Below are 11778 nucleotides of genomic sequence, written 5' to 3'. Positions count from 1 at the left end.
TTTGTTTTGGCCCTGCAAGCCCTAGTGCCTGTGTTTCACAGAGGAGTGAATACCTCCACTGGTCTGATAGTGTCATTCTAACTAGACCCATAGATTATTGTGCTCAAAAAGGAAATGCCTTACTGGCTGGGTGTCCCTTAACCCTCCCATAGCAGGGTTCAAGTTCATCCCTTGAATTATGTGACGCTTGTCTTGTCTTACGCCGTCCAGTCGTCCCCGACCCATAGGCAGCATGGCATAGTGGAAAGAACATGAGCTCAGGAGTCAGAGGATGTGGGTTCTAATCCTGGTTCTGCCACTTGTCTGTTGTGTGACCTTGGGCAAGCCACTGAAGTTCTCTGTGCCTTAGTTACCTCATCTGTCAAATGGAGACTAAGACCGTGAACCCCTCATGAGACAAACCTGATTACCTTGTATCTACCCCAGCGCTTAGAACTATGCTTGGCGCATAGTAAGCGCTTTACGGTAAACGCTTAACAAATACCACAATTATTATTATTATAGAGACACTATGGACACATCTCTCCCAGAACGGCCCACCTCCATCTGCAATCATTCTGGTAGTGTATCCAGAGAGTTTTCTTGTTAAAAATATAGAAACGGTTTACAGTTGCCTCCCCAGTGCAATAAACATGAGTCTCTGCCCTCGATCTCACCCACGCCGCTGCTGCCCAGCGGTGAGTTTTGACTTATAGCAGATTGCCTGCCACTTGTTAGCCACAGCCCAGGGTAGGAATGGAATGGACTCACCCTCTTGTAGTGTAGACTGGTAGACTACTGGGAACTCTCCAGGTGCCCCCTGAGAGGAGTATGCTACCCTTCTGCATGAACAAAACAGCCTTATTCCTGGCCAGCCTTCCTTTATTTTATTAATACTAATTAAGTGCTTATTGTGTGCTAAGCACTGTACTAAGCACTGGGGTAGATACCAGAAAATCAGACTGGACACAGTCCACGTCCCACATGGGGCTTACAGCCTTAATCCCCATTTTACAGATAACTGAGGGCCAGAGAAGTCAAGTGATTTACCCAAGGCTACACAGCAGGTAAGTGGTGGAGTTGGAATTAGAAGCCAGCTCGCTCTGACTCCCAGGCCCATGCTCTATCCGACAGACCAGGCTGCTTCTCTCCTCTCTCTCCTGAAAGGAAAGCAGTTCACCAAGACTCACTGGTCCTCCAAAATGTCCTCCAACTGAAGCAAAATAGATTTTGGACAGATGAAAAGTTCCCCCCCCCCTCAGAATAAACCCAAGCACACAGGGTTTATAGGCACTAGTAGGAGAATAAATCAATTTAACTCTATGTCACATCATTCTTTACAGTTTTGAAACAAGGTGTACTTTGTTAGATTTTAATCTGCATACATTTGAGACAGCCAAGCTCTTCAAAATCATCTTTTAATGGCATCGCAATTTATAGACAGTAACTAATTTCAAACTTCATAGCACTTGGCTTTTATGATTATTTCAAATCATTTAAATGCAAATGAATTTCCAGAGAGAGAAAACATCAAATGCCCTTGAGTGGCAACATGTAATAGAACTGCGAGCAGAAATCACAGTAGGAATTTGGAACCGTCTGATAGGATTTGACGGGAGTCTGTATGAAAGTGTTTGCCTAAATCCAATTTACATTTCATTTTACATTATATTCTATTTACCCATTTTGTCATTTTAATATGACTTATTTACTTAATCCGGCTCTGAAATCCAATCTTCGAGCAAGAGTAAATGTGGAATTTGGGTTAGGAAAGAAGTTAGAGCTATTTAGCATTTTTGGACAATAGTAATAGTCTCTAAAATTCCACCCGCTTTTTTTTACCCAGCAGTTAATAACATTACAGCGTCATGCAGCCAAAAATATTCAGGCATGCCTTATATAATTACATTTCTTTCAAGCTAAGCAATTGTTTGCCTACTGACAGGGTAATATTTCCTGTGAGGCTCTGCTAAGCTACGGTACACACAAAATATTTGGACAGAGGGGCCTGAGAAGCACCGGAACTAGTCCTAGTGTGATAATTGCACTCAGGTGATTTGTGGCTATCACTGAAATCTCCATTCAGGTGCGATTATAAAGAAATCTAGTGCAGAAAGACTGTCCCTGGCTCCAGATGTTCTTACCCAGTTGAGCTGATTGGGTTGCCTTTTGTTTTGTTTTGTTTTGTTTTAAATGACATCTGTTAAGTGCTTACTATGTATCAAACACTATTGTAAGCCCTGGGATAGGTACAAATCAATTTATGTTGGACACAGTCTCGGTTCCACATGGAGCTCAGAGTCTAAGTAGGAAGGAATATGATTTAATCCCCTCCTTACAGTTGAGGAAACTGAAGCACAGAAAAGTTAAGTGACTCAGCCGAGGTTACACAGCAAGCAATTGGCAGAGCCGGGATTAGAACCCAAGTCTTCTGACACCCAGCCTGAGTTCTTTCCACTAAGCCATACTGCTTCTAAAATTGGAGAGCTCATTGTGGATAGGGAATCTGTCCACCAACTCTGTTACGCTGTACTTTCCAAATGCTTAGTACAGTCCTCTGCACACAGTAAGTGCTCAATAAATGTGACTGAAAGAATGAATAAATATCGTTGATTGATTAAAAGCATTAATAAAGTCAAAGACGGATTTCACCTCCTCACTGGTAAGTTCTGATGGCACTGTTTGCAGGGAAAGACTACAAACCTTAAAGTATTAAATGCTATATTGCGATATAGACAGTACGATCATTATGGGCAGGTAATGTGTCTGCTTAGTGTTATATTGTACTCTCCCAAGTACTTAGTACAGTGCTCTGCACACAGTAAGTGTGCAAATACAATAATTAACAAATGAACGCATACCATAATAATAATAATAATGATGACAGTAGGTGCTCAGTAACTGATTGATTGGTTGACTGATTCCTGACTCAAAATCCCTTGAACTAATGAATGAAAATAAACTGAGGTAAATAAAAATGATAATAATAATAATAATAATAATAATTGTGCTAAGTGCTTGCCATCTTCCAGGAATTCTTTTAAGAACTGGGATAGATGAAAAGTTTTCAGGTTGGACATGGTCCCTGTTCTGCATAGACTCACCGTCCAAGTGGGAGACAGTAGGGTTTACAGAAGAGGAAACTGAAGCACCGGGAAGTGAAGTGACTTCCCCAAGATCACACAGGGTGACTAGAGATGGAGCTGGTTTTAGATGCCAGATACTCTGACCCCCAATCTCAGGCTCTTCCCATTAGGCCACGTTGCCGCTGCTTCTTCTTCTTATTGTATTTAAGTGCTTAAGTGTTTACTATGCCAGGCACTGTATCAAGCACTGGGGTGGATGTAAGCAAATCAGGTTGGACAGACACAGTCCCTGTGCCACAAAGGGCTCAGGCTCAGTCCCTATTTTATAGATGAGGTAACTGAGGCCCAGAGAAGTGAAGTGACTTGCCCAAGTTCACACAACGTACAAGTGGCAGAGTCTGAATTAGAACCCAGGACCTTCATGCCTTCCAGGCCCATGCTCTATCCTCTATGCCATGCCAAACAGGTAGCAAGCAGCATCAATGGAATGTACACAGTTGGCATCATCAACTTCATCTTTGAGTTCTACCTGCTTGAGCCAAGAAGGCTGTTCTAGAGAGGTATGTTTTGAAGGACTCGAACAAAGAGAGCACAGGGGTGTATGAAATGAGTAGAAAAATATCAAAACCGTAGAGGTAGAACCAAAAAATTACCATACTGCTCTGAAACCAGAACCTGGATGGTTTTCACACTTTTAGCCCTAAAAAAACCACCTTTGACCCTGACATTACAACATAAGCAATCGGTCACTGATTCTCTGAAGATAAAGCATATGCTTTTTTCCCCTTTGCCTACTTTTGGCTGGTGCATTTTGCCTGCCATAAATGTCAAGCATTAAAAGCTGAGCAACATGGGATTCTGCCCGGAGGGATAGAGGCATCCAGATGTGATCGGACTTCAGTGACATTTGCCGCACGGCAGTATCTAGCCTTCGAAACACACGTGCTTCCAGACCTGAAATAATCTGATGCATCCGGGGGGTTTAGACAAGAAAATAGAGGCGGGGTTTGTGCTTTCTAGACAGCCCTCTGTGCCTGCTTCCAATCCCACTACTCACTATCAGGCTACAGACGTGCTGAAAAATCCAAATCCTTCTGTGGCTTATTCATTAATATTTCCCAAGTTAGAATTCAAATTGTACACCAAAATGAATCACACAAGCCTAATCAAACGGGTGTCAGAATGTTCAAGTGATTCAAATATGGCTCCTCCAGCTCATTTGCTCACTGGGCCCCGATCTCATCTATCTCATCGCCAAACCCTTTCCCACATCCTCCATCTGGCCTGGAACCTTCTTCCCATCCATATACACCAGACCACCACTCTCCCCAATTTTAAAGTCTTATTAAGGTCATATTTCCTCCAAGAGACCTTCCCTGATTAAGCTCTCTTCTCCCTGGCTCTCTCTTCCTTCTGTGTTGTCCATGCTGAGAAGCAACATGGCCAAGTGGGTAGAGCACGGACCTGGGAATCAGAAGGACCTGGGCTCTAATCCTGGTTCTGCCACTTGTCTGCTGTGACCTTGGGCAAATCACTCAACTTCTCTGGGTCTCAGCTACCTCACCTGTAAAATGGGATTAAGATTGTGAGCCCCATGTGGGACAAGGACTGCGTCCGACCTGATTAGCTTGTACCCACAAAAGTACTTAACACATAGAAAGTACTTAAATACCATTATTATTATTAATAATGAATGTGACCTTGGGCAAGACACTGAACTTCTCTTGAGTTCCATTTCTTAAGCTGTAAAAGTGGAAATGTAACATCTGTTCTCCTCCTACTGTGAGACCTGTGTGGGAGAGGGACTGAGTCCAGCACTTAGTTCAGTGCTTGGCATATAATAACCAAAGCAGCATGGCCTAGTGGAAAGAGCCCGGGACTGGAAGTCAGAGGACATGTGTTCCAATCCCAGTTCCTCCATGTGTCTGCTGTGTGACCTTGGACGAGTCACTTAACTTCTCTGGACCTCAGTTACCTCATGAGTAAAATAGGGATTAAAAGTGTGAGTCCCATGTGGGAAAGGGACTGTGTCCGACCTGAGTACCTTATATCTACCCCAGTGCTTAGAACGGTGCTTGGCACAAAGTAAGAGCTTAACAGATACTACAATCATTATCACTATTATTAACAAATACTATGATCATTATTATCATTATTACTTAACTCTGTCTTTGGTTTCTTAATGTGTAAAATGGAGGATGAGAGGCCTATCCTATCTTCCCCTTGGATTGTGATTCTCATGTGGGACAGGGACTGTAGCTAATCTGATTATCTTGTCTCAATTCAGCATTTAGTACAGTACTTGACACATAGTAAGCAATTAACGAGTATCACAATTATTCTTCTTATTTATTATTTTCCCCCCAGAATACCAAGGTTCAGCCTAGGGAACTCACTGACATTTCTGATCAAGCAAAGGGTGATTCCGGTCTCCACCGCTTCTAATTGACGTTCTCACAGAGCAGGCTTCCGAAGGTCCGCTGCCCAAGTCCACCCAAGCAAGGTAAAAAGGCATGACTTATTTCAATCCGTATCACAGAGGCAGTCAACGATGAAGGGTGGATTCCCAAAGGGCCGACTCCTTCTGTCTTTGGTGAACCACAGAGGACAGATGCAAATTTCAAGTGCAATTGAGTTGATCCTGTTTCGCCTGCTTGATCTGGGTAAACGAGCCAGCCGAAAGGCAAAAGATTTACTCAAGATCAACACAGTCGGGTCTGAGTAAGCCAAGCCCAACTCCCGTGTTTCAAAAACTTCCAAGGACTCGTTGCGCTGTTCTTGGCATTTTGTCCTGTTCCAACTTTGGTTTAGAGCTGAAATGTGTTTTATGGAGGCTCAGTAGAGATTGCTGTTATTGAGTTCAAATTTTATTTTGCCTACTTAGGAGACTACCCATTCATGTAGGTAGGTCAGTGTTCCCAACATTTTATGGAAGACGTTACTGGTTTTCAACGCAGTCTATAACTTAGAGCAGTACTTTCACTGCTTTTCTACAGCAACATAATAACGTGATGTCATTGCCTTGCAATCTTCACGGGGTATTGTGTCTGAAGGACAAATCCACTCTTTTCTCTCCTTCCGAATATGTGGGCATACCGGGAAACTAGTTTGCCTCTCTTTCCTGTGAAAAGTGCTTTGCCACACAAATGACGCTTCGGAGATTGCGCTGATCCGTACTGTATTATTTTATTGCATGAAAAGAGCATTTCATTTTTGTTAAGTTACAAGATTGAAGAATGGTCTGAAAGCCTGTGGCGTAAACAGCATAGTCTGCCATCGTTGCTTGTTCAGTCAAGTATTTTGTATTAATTAAATGTTCAGCTTGACTTCTTTAAGGGTTCGTGAACTGCAATTATATTCACAACTTCATCTGGCATTAGGATCCAAAAGGTCAGACAGACATATTGTGGGGACACAGATATGTAAGAAAATACTGGGATAGCAAGATTTCTACATGTTCTTCATCCATCTTATAAGAGGAGTTTGATATTATGGATAACCCTTCTTTGCTCCCTATTCACCCATTCCCTCGGAGAACTCATTCACTCCCTTTGCTTCAACGATCATCTCCGTGCGAATGATTCCTAAATTCCTCAGTACTACAATTGGAGAAGCAGCGTGGCTCAGTGGAAAGAGCACGGGCTTTGGAGTCAGAGGTCGTGAGTTCGAATCCCAGCTTTGCCACTTAGCTGTGTGACTGTGGGCAAGTCACTTCACTTCTCTGTGCCTCATTTACCTCATCTGGAAAATGGGGATGAAGACTGTGAGCCCCACGTGGGACAACCTGATTCCCCTGTGTCTACCCCAGCGCTTAGAACAGTGCTTGGCACATAGTAAGCGCTTAACAAATACCAACATTATTATTATTATTATCATTACAATGGAGAACCTCAATCTCACGGTCTTCCTCATATCATGGCCTCCCTCTGACTTGGAAATCCCTCCCCCTTCATCTCTGACAGCACCCATGTCGATTTCTGTAACATTTATTTATATCTCCTAGACAGTGAACCCATTGTTAGGTAGGGATTGTCTCTATCTGTTGCCAAATTGTACTTTCCAAGTGCTTAGTACAGTGCTCTGCACACAGTAAGTGCTTAATAAATACAACTGAATGAATGAATCAAGGTCTGCCTCCCCCTCTAGACTGTAAGGTTCTTGTGGTAGGAACCCTCTACCAACTCCGTGTATAATACTCGCCCAAGCGTTTAGTATGATGCTCTACACATGGTAAATGCTCAATAAATACTATTGATTGATTGACAGATCACTCTTCTTCCCTTCAAAATTCTACTAAAGTCGCATCTCCCTGAGGACATCTTTTTTTTTTATGACACTTGCTAAATGCTTACTATGTTCCAGGCACTATGCTAAACTCCGGGGTAGATAGAAGATAATCAGGTTGCACACAGTCCTAGTCCCACTTGGGGCTCTGAGTCAGAAGGAGGAGGATTAAATCTCTATTTTACAGATGAGGTAAAGTGCACAGAAAAGTTAGGTGACTTGCCCAAGGTTACAGCAGAAAAGCGACTGAACCAGGATTAGAACCCAGATCCAGTGGATCATCATCTGATGACGTACATACCTAAAAATCATATGTTACCCATCCTTTATATTAATGTGTGTCTACATCTCTAGACTCTAAACTCACTGTGGGCAGGAAATCTACCTACCAACTCTATTGTATTATGAGAAGCAATGTGGCTTAGTTGGAAGAGCCAGGCTTGAGAGTCAGAGGTCACGGGTTCTAATCCTGATTCCACCGCTTGTCAGCTGTGTGACCTTGGGCAAGTCATTTAACTTCTCTGTGCCTCAGTTACCTCATCCGTAAAATGGGGATGGAGACTGTAAGCCGTACGTGGGACAACCTGATTCCCCTGTATCTACCCCAGCGCTTAGAACGGTGCTTGGCACAGAGTAAGCGCTTAACAAATACCGATAATATCATTATTATTACTCTCCTACGCTCTTAGAACAATGCTCTGCACACGGTAAGCACTCATAAATACAATTGTCGATGATGAGAATGTTGGTGATGATGATGCTGATGACTGTGAGGAGCCCACAACAAATTGCTTTACTAGTCACTGTCTGTGATCCCGCAGACGACGACAACAAAGAAGAAACCCGTGAAAGATTTGGGGTGCTCTACATTGCCAACCTGTGAGGTCAGGGCAAGGAGGGAGACGTGGCCTTCTCTCCCTGCTCTACCCAGTAACGAGCCTGGACCAATCAATGACTGCCACATAGAGCCACAGTTGCAGTGCCTACGGCAGATAAAAGGCAGTCGCTTTCAATGGCGGGAAGGAAAGCAAAGCAGGGGAAGCAGATGCAGGCGGCAGCAGTCGAAGGCAGAGAAGGAAGCACTCAGAGGAAGCAGAGAGGAAGCAGCTCTGGGGAGAAGCAGCGTTTAGAAAGACGCAGGGTGGGAGAAGCGGTGTGCGGAAGAGGCTTGCAGCATCGGCGGTCGACGTCGCCAGGAACTTCTTCCAGACCTCTGCCACGGGATCGGCAGAATGGGCTCCCTTGACTTAGCAGACTGGTACCGGACCCTTGGCGGAGTGGAGTGAGCGAGAGTGTGTATGTGTCACTCCCTTGCACGTTGGTAAAACTAAGTCAAACACTTTCCACAGTTATCTTGGTGTTTGGTGGTGTGGTTTGACTCTCTACATGGCACTGAAGCTCCCAAGTCCAAGAAAGCCCTGGTAGTACAGTGCTTTGCACACAGTAAGCCCTCAATAAATACCATTGTTGATGAAGATTTTAGTGATGATGCTGCTGACTCCCAGGCCTGTGCTCTTTCCACTAATAATAATAATAACAAGGTTGGTATTTGTTAAGCCCTTACTATGTGCAGAGCGCTGTTCTAAGCGCTGGGGTAGATAGAGGGCAATCAGGTTGTCCCACGTGAGGCTCACAGTCTTCATCCCCATTTCACAGATGAGGTAACTGAGGCACAGAGAAGTGAAGCGACTTGCTCACAGTCACACAGCTGACAAGTGGTAGAGCCGGAATTCAAACCCATGACCTCTGACTCCCCAGCCCGTGCTCTTTCCACTGAGCCACACTGCTTCTCACGTCGGTCTTCCTTGAATATGCTCTCATTTCTAGACTGTGAGCCCATTGCTGGGCAGGGATTGTCTCTATTTGTTGCTGAATTGTACTTTCCAAGTGTTTAGTACAGTGCTCTGAACACAGTAAGCACTCAATAAATAAGATTGAATGAATAAACTTCCTTACTGTCCCTGCATCAACTCTGCATTGGGGTCTGTACCCTTTATGCACTTGATATTCGCCCCATCCTTATCCCCACAGCACCTCTGTACATATCCTTATACTATGCCATCTTTCCTAGTTCTAATATATAATAATGCCTGTCTCCCCCTCCAGACTGTAAACTCTTCATTGGCATAGATAACACCTAAAAACTCTATTGTCCTGTAATAATAACACTGATAATAATAATTGTGATATTTCTTAAGCACTTATTAGGTACCAGGCGCTGTACTAAAATCTGGGACGGATACAAGCAAATCTGTTTGGACACAGTCCCTTCCCACATGGGACTCACAGTCTTAATTCCCATTTTACTGATGAGGTAACTGAGGGACAGAGCAGTGAAATGACTTCCCCAAGGTCATACAGCAGACAAGTGATGAAACCAGAATTAGAACCCAGGTGCTAGAACCCAGGTCCTTCTGATTCTTAGGTCTGTGCTCTGTCCACTAGGCAATGTTGTTTCTCCCTGTAATAATAATAATAATAATAATTACGGTACTTGTTAAGCATTTACTGTGTGTCACAGACCATTCTAAGCTTTGGGATAGATACAAGTCAAGCAGCTTGGATACAGTTCCTGTTTCACATGGGGCTCACACTTAATCCCCATTTTACAGATGAGGGAATTGAGGCACAGAAAAGTGAAGTGACTTGCCCAAAGTTACACAGCAGACATGCAATGGAACCAGGATTAGAACCAAGGTCCTTTTGATTCCCAGGTCTGTGCTCTATCCACTAGCCAATGCTATTACCCTATTTATTTTGTTAATGAGATGTACATCACCCTGATTCTATTTATTGCTATTGTTTTAATGAAATGTACATCCCCTTGATTCTATTTATTGCTATTGTCTCTGTCTGTCTCCCCTGATTAGACTGAAAGCCCGTCAATGGGCAGGGACTGTCTCTATCTGTTGCCAATTTGTACATTCCAAGAGCTTAGTACAGTGCTCTGCACATAGTAAGCGCTCAATAAATACTACTGAATGAATGAATGTAGCCCCTTTTTTTCAGACGAAGACCCTTTCCCCCCAGACTAACCTCTTTTTTCCTCAGCTCCCCTCCACTTCCAAGTCACTTCAACTTGCTCTCTTTGCTCTCCCCATAACCCCACAGCACTTATGTATATATGTATATATCTATAATTACATTTATTTATGTATATATATATATATATATACCTGTTTATTTGTTTTGCTGTCTGTCTCCCTCCTTCTAGACTGTAAGCCCTTTGTGGGCAGGGATTGTCTCTATTGCTGAATTGTAGTTTCCAAGCACTTAGTACAGTGCTCTGCACACATTAATCGCTCAATAAATACAATTGAACTGAATGAATGTACTCTTCCAAATGCTTAGTACAGTGCTCTGCGCACACAAAGCACTCAATAAATACAATTGAATTAAATGAATGTACTCTTCCAAATGCTTAGTACAGTGCTCTGCACCCAGTAAGATCTCAATAAATGCCATTAATTCACTGATTGATTAGCTCTGGACACCTAAGAGGAAAGAGCACGGGCTTTGGAGTCAGGGCTCATGAGTTCGAATCCCGGCTCTGCCACTTGTCGGCTGTGTGACCGTGGGCAAGTCACTTAACTTCTCTGTGCCTCAGTTCCCTCATCTGTAAAATGGGGATTAAGACTGTGAGCCCCACGTGGGACAACCTGATTCCCCTATGTCTATCCCAGCGCTTAGAACAGTGCTCGGCACATAGTAAGCGCTTAACAAATACCAACATTATTATTATTATTCCTTAGGATCTCCAGGGCTAAGGTCACTGTGGCACAGCCCGACTGATAAGTTACGACGAGGGACAATCCCCATCGCAAATTGTATCAAGTAATGTTGCTTCATATAGCCACTTCGGTTTAGCTGATTTTCTTTCCCATTCCCCTATAAGAGTCAAAAGGAACCTGGAAGTCAGTCTTAAAATCTGCTTATAGTCCTCTGGGAAATTCTTCCAGTTCAACAGAGTGCAAACACAAAGACAGCCACTCGGGAAATGCTCTATGTCAATGATGTGCTGAAAGTGCACACACAAGCAGTATGACAAAAAAACGTGGAGTGCAAACTCAGTGAGCATAGCATTATAGCTGATCCAACCCTGAAGAAACTGAGATCACATACCACTTTGCACCAGTGCAGTCTCCAGTCAGTCCAAACTTTCCATCGGAGATACGGGCCCAAAAACTGCCCCTGGGATTCTGCTCCCTGAGAGAAAAAGAAGTGGGAAACCATTATCAAGTAGAACCGCGTGGTCTTGGGAAACTCTAGAGCCATGAAGATGACTCCATTGCATTTTTCCTAGGAATTGGGCAACGTCAGCCACAAAAGTCATACACGCTCACTAAATTGCCGGTCATTAACAGGCAGGATCCAGGCTGCAGGATTTCAATGGTGGTTGAAGATACACATGACAGATTTGCCTCTGAAC

The 11778-nt window shown here is 43.6% G+C and overlaps 1 long non-coding RNA gene across 1 annotated transcript; it reads right to left on the bottom strand.

Moving 5' to 3' along the window:
- Positions 1 to 5395: 5395 nt before the first annotated feature.
- On the bottom strand, positions 5396 to 11555 carry LOC120638308. The gene is made up of 2 exons (XR_005659892.1): positions 11472 to 11555; positions 5396 to 5724 (listed from the first exon to the last, which is right to left on the bottom strand). It is a non-coding gene; the product is annotated as an uncharacterized LOC120638308 (long non-coding RNA).
- Between the last annotated feature and the right edge of the window lie 223 nt (positions 11556 to 11778).

This window comes from Ornithorhynchus anatinus, chromosome 4 (assembly GCF_004115215.2).
Source record: "Ornithorhynchus anatinus isolate Pmale09 chromosome 4, mOrnAna1.pri.v4, whole genome shotgun sequence".
Taxonomy (NCBI): domain Eukaryota; kingdom Metazoa; phylum Chordata; class Mammalia; order Monotremata; family Ornithorhynchidae; genus Ornithorhynchus; species Ornithorhynchus anatinus.
Note: the sequence above shows the minus strand (reverse complement) of the source record. Positions and strands in the feature narration are given on the sequence as shown.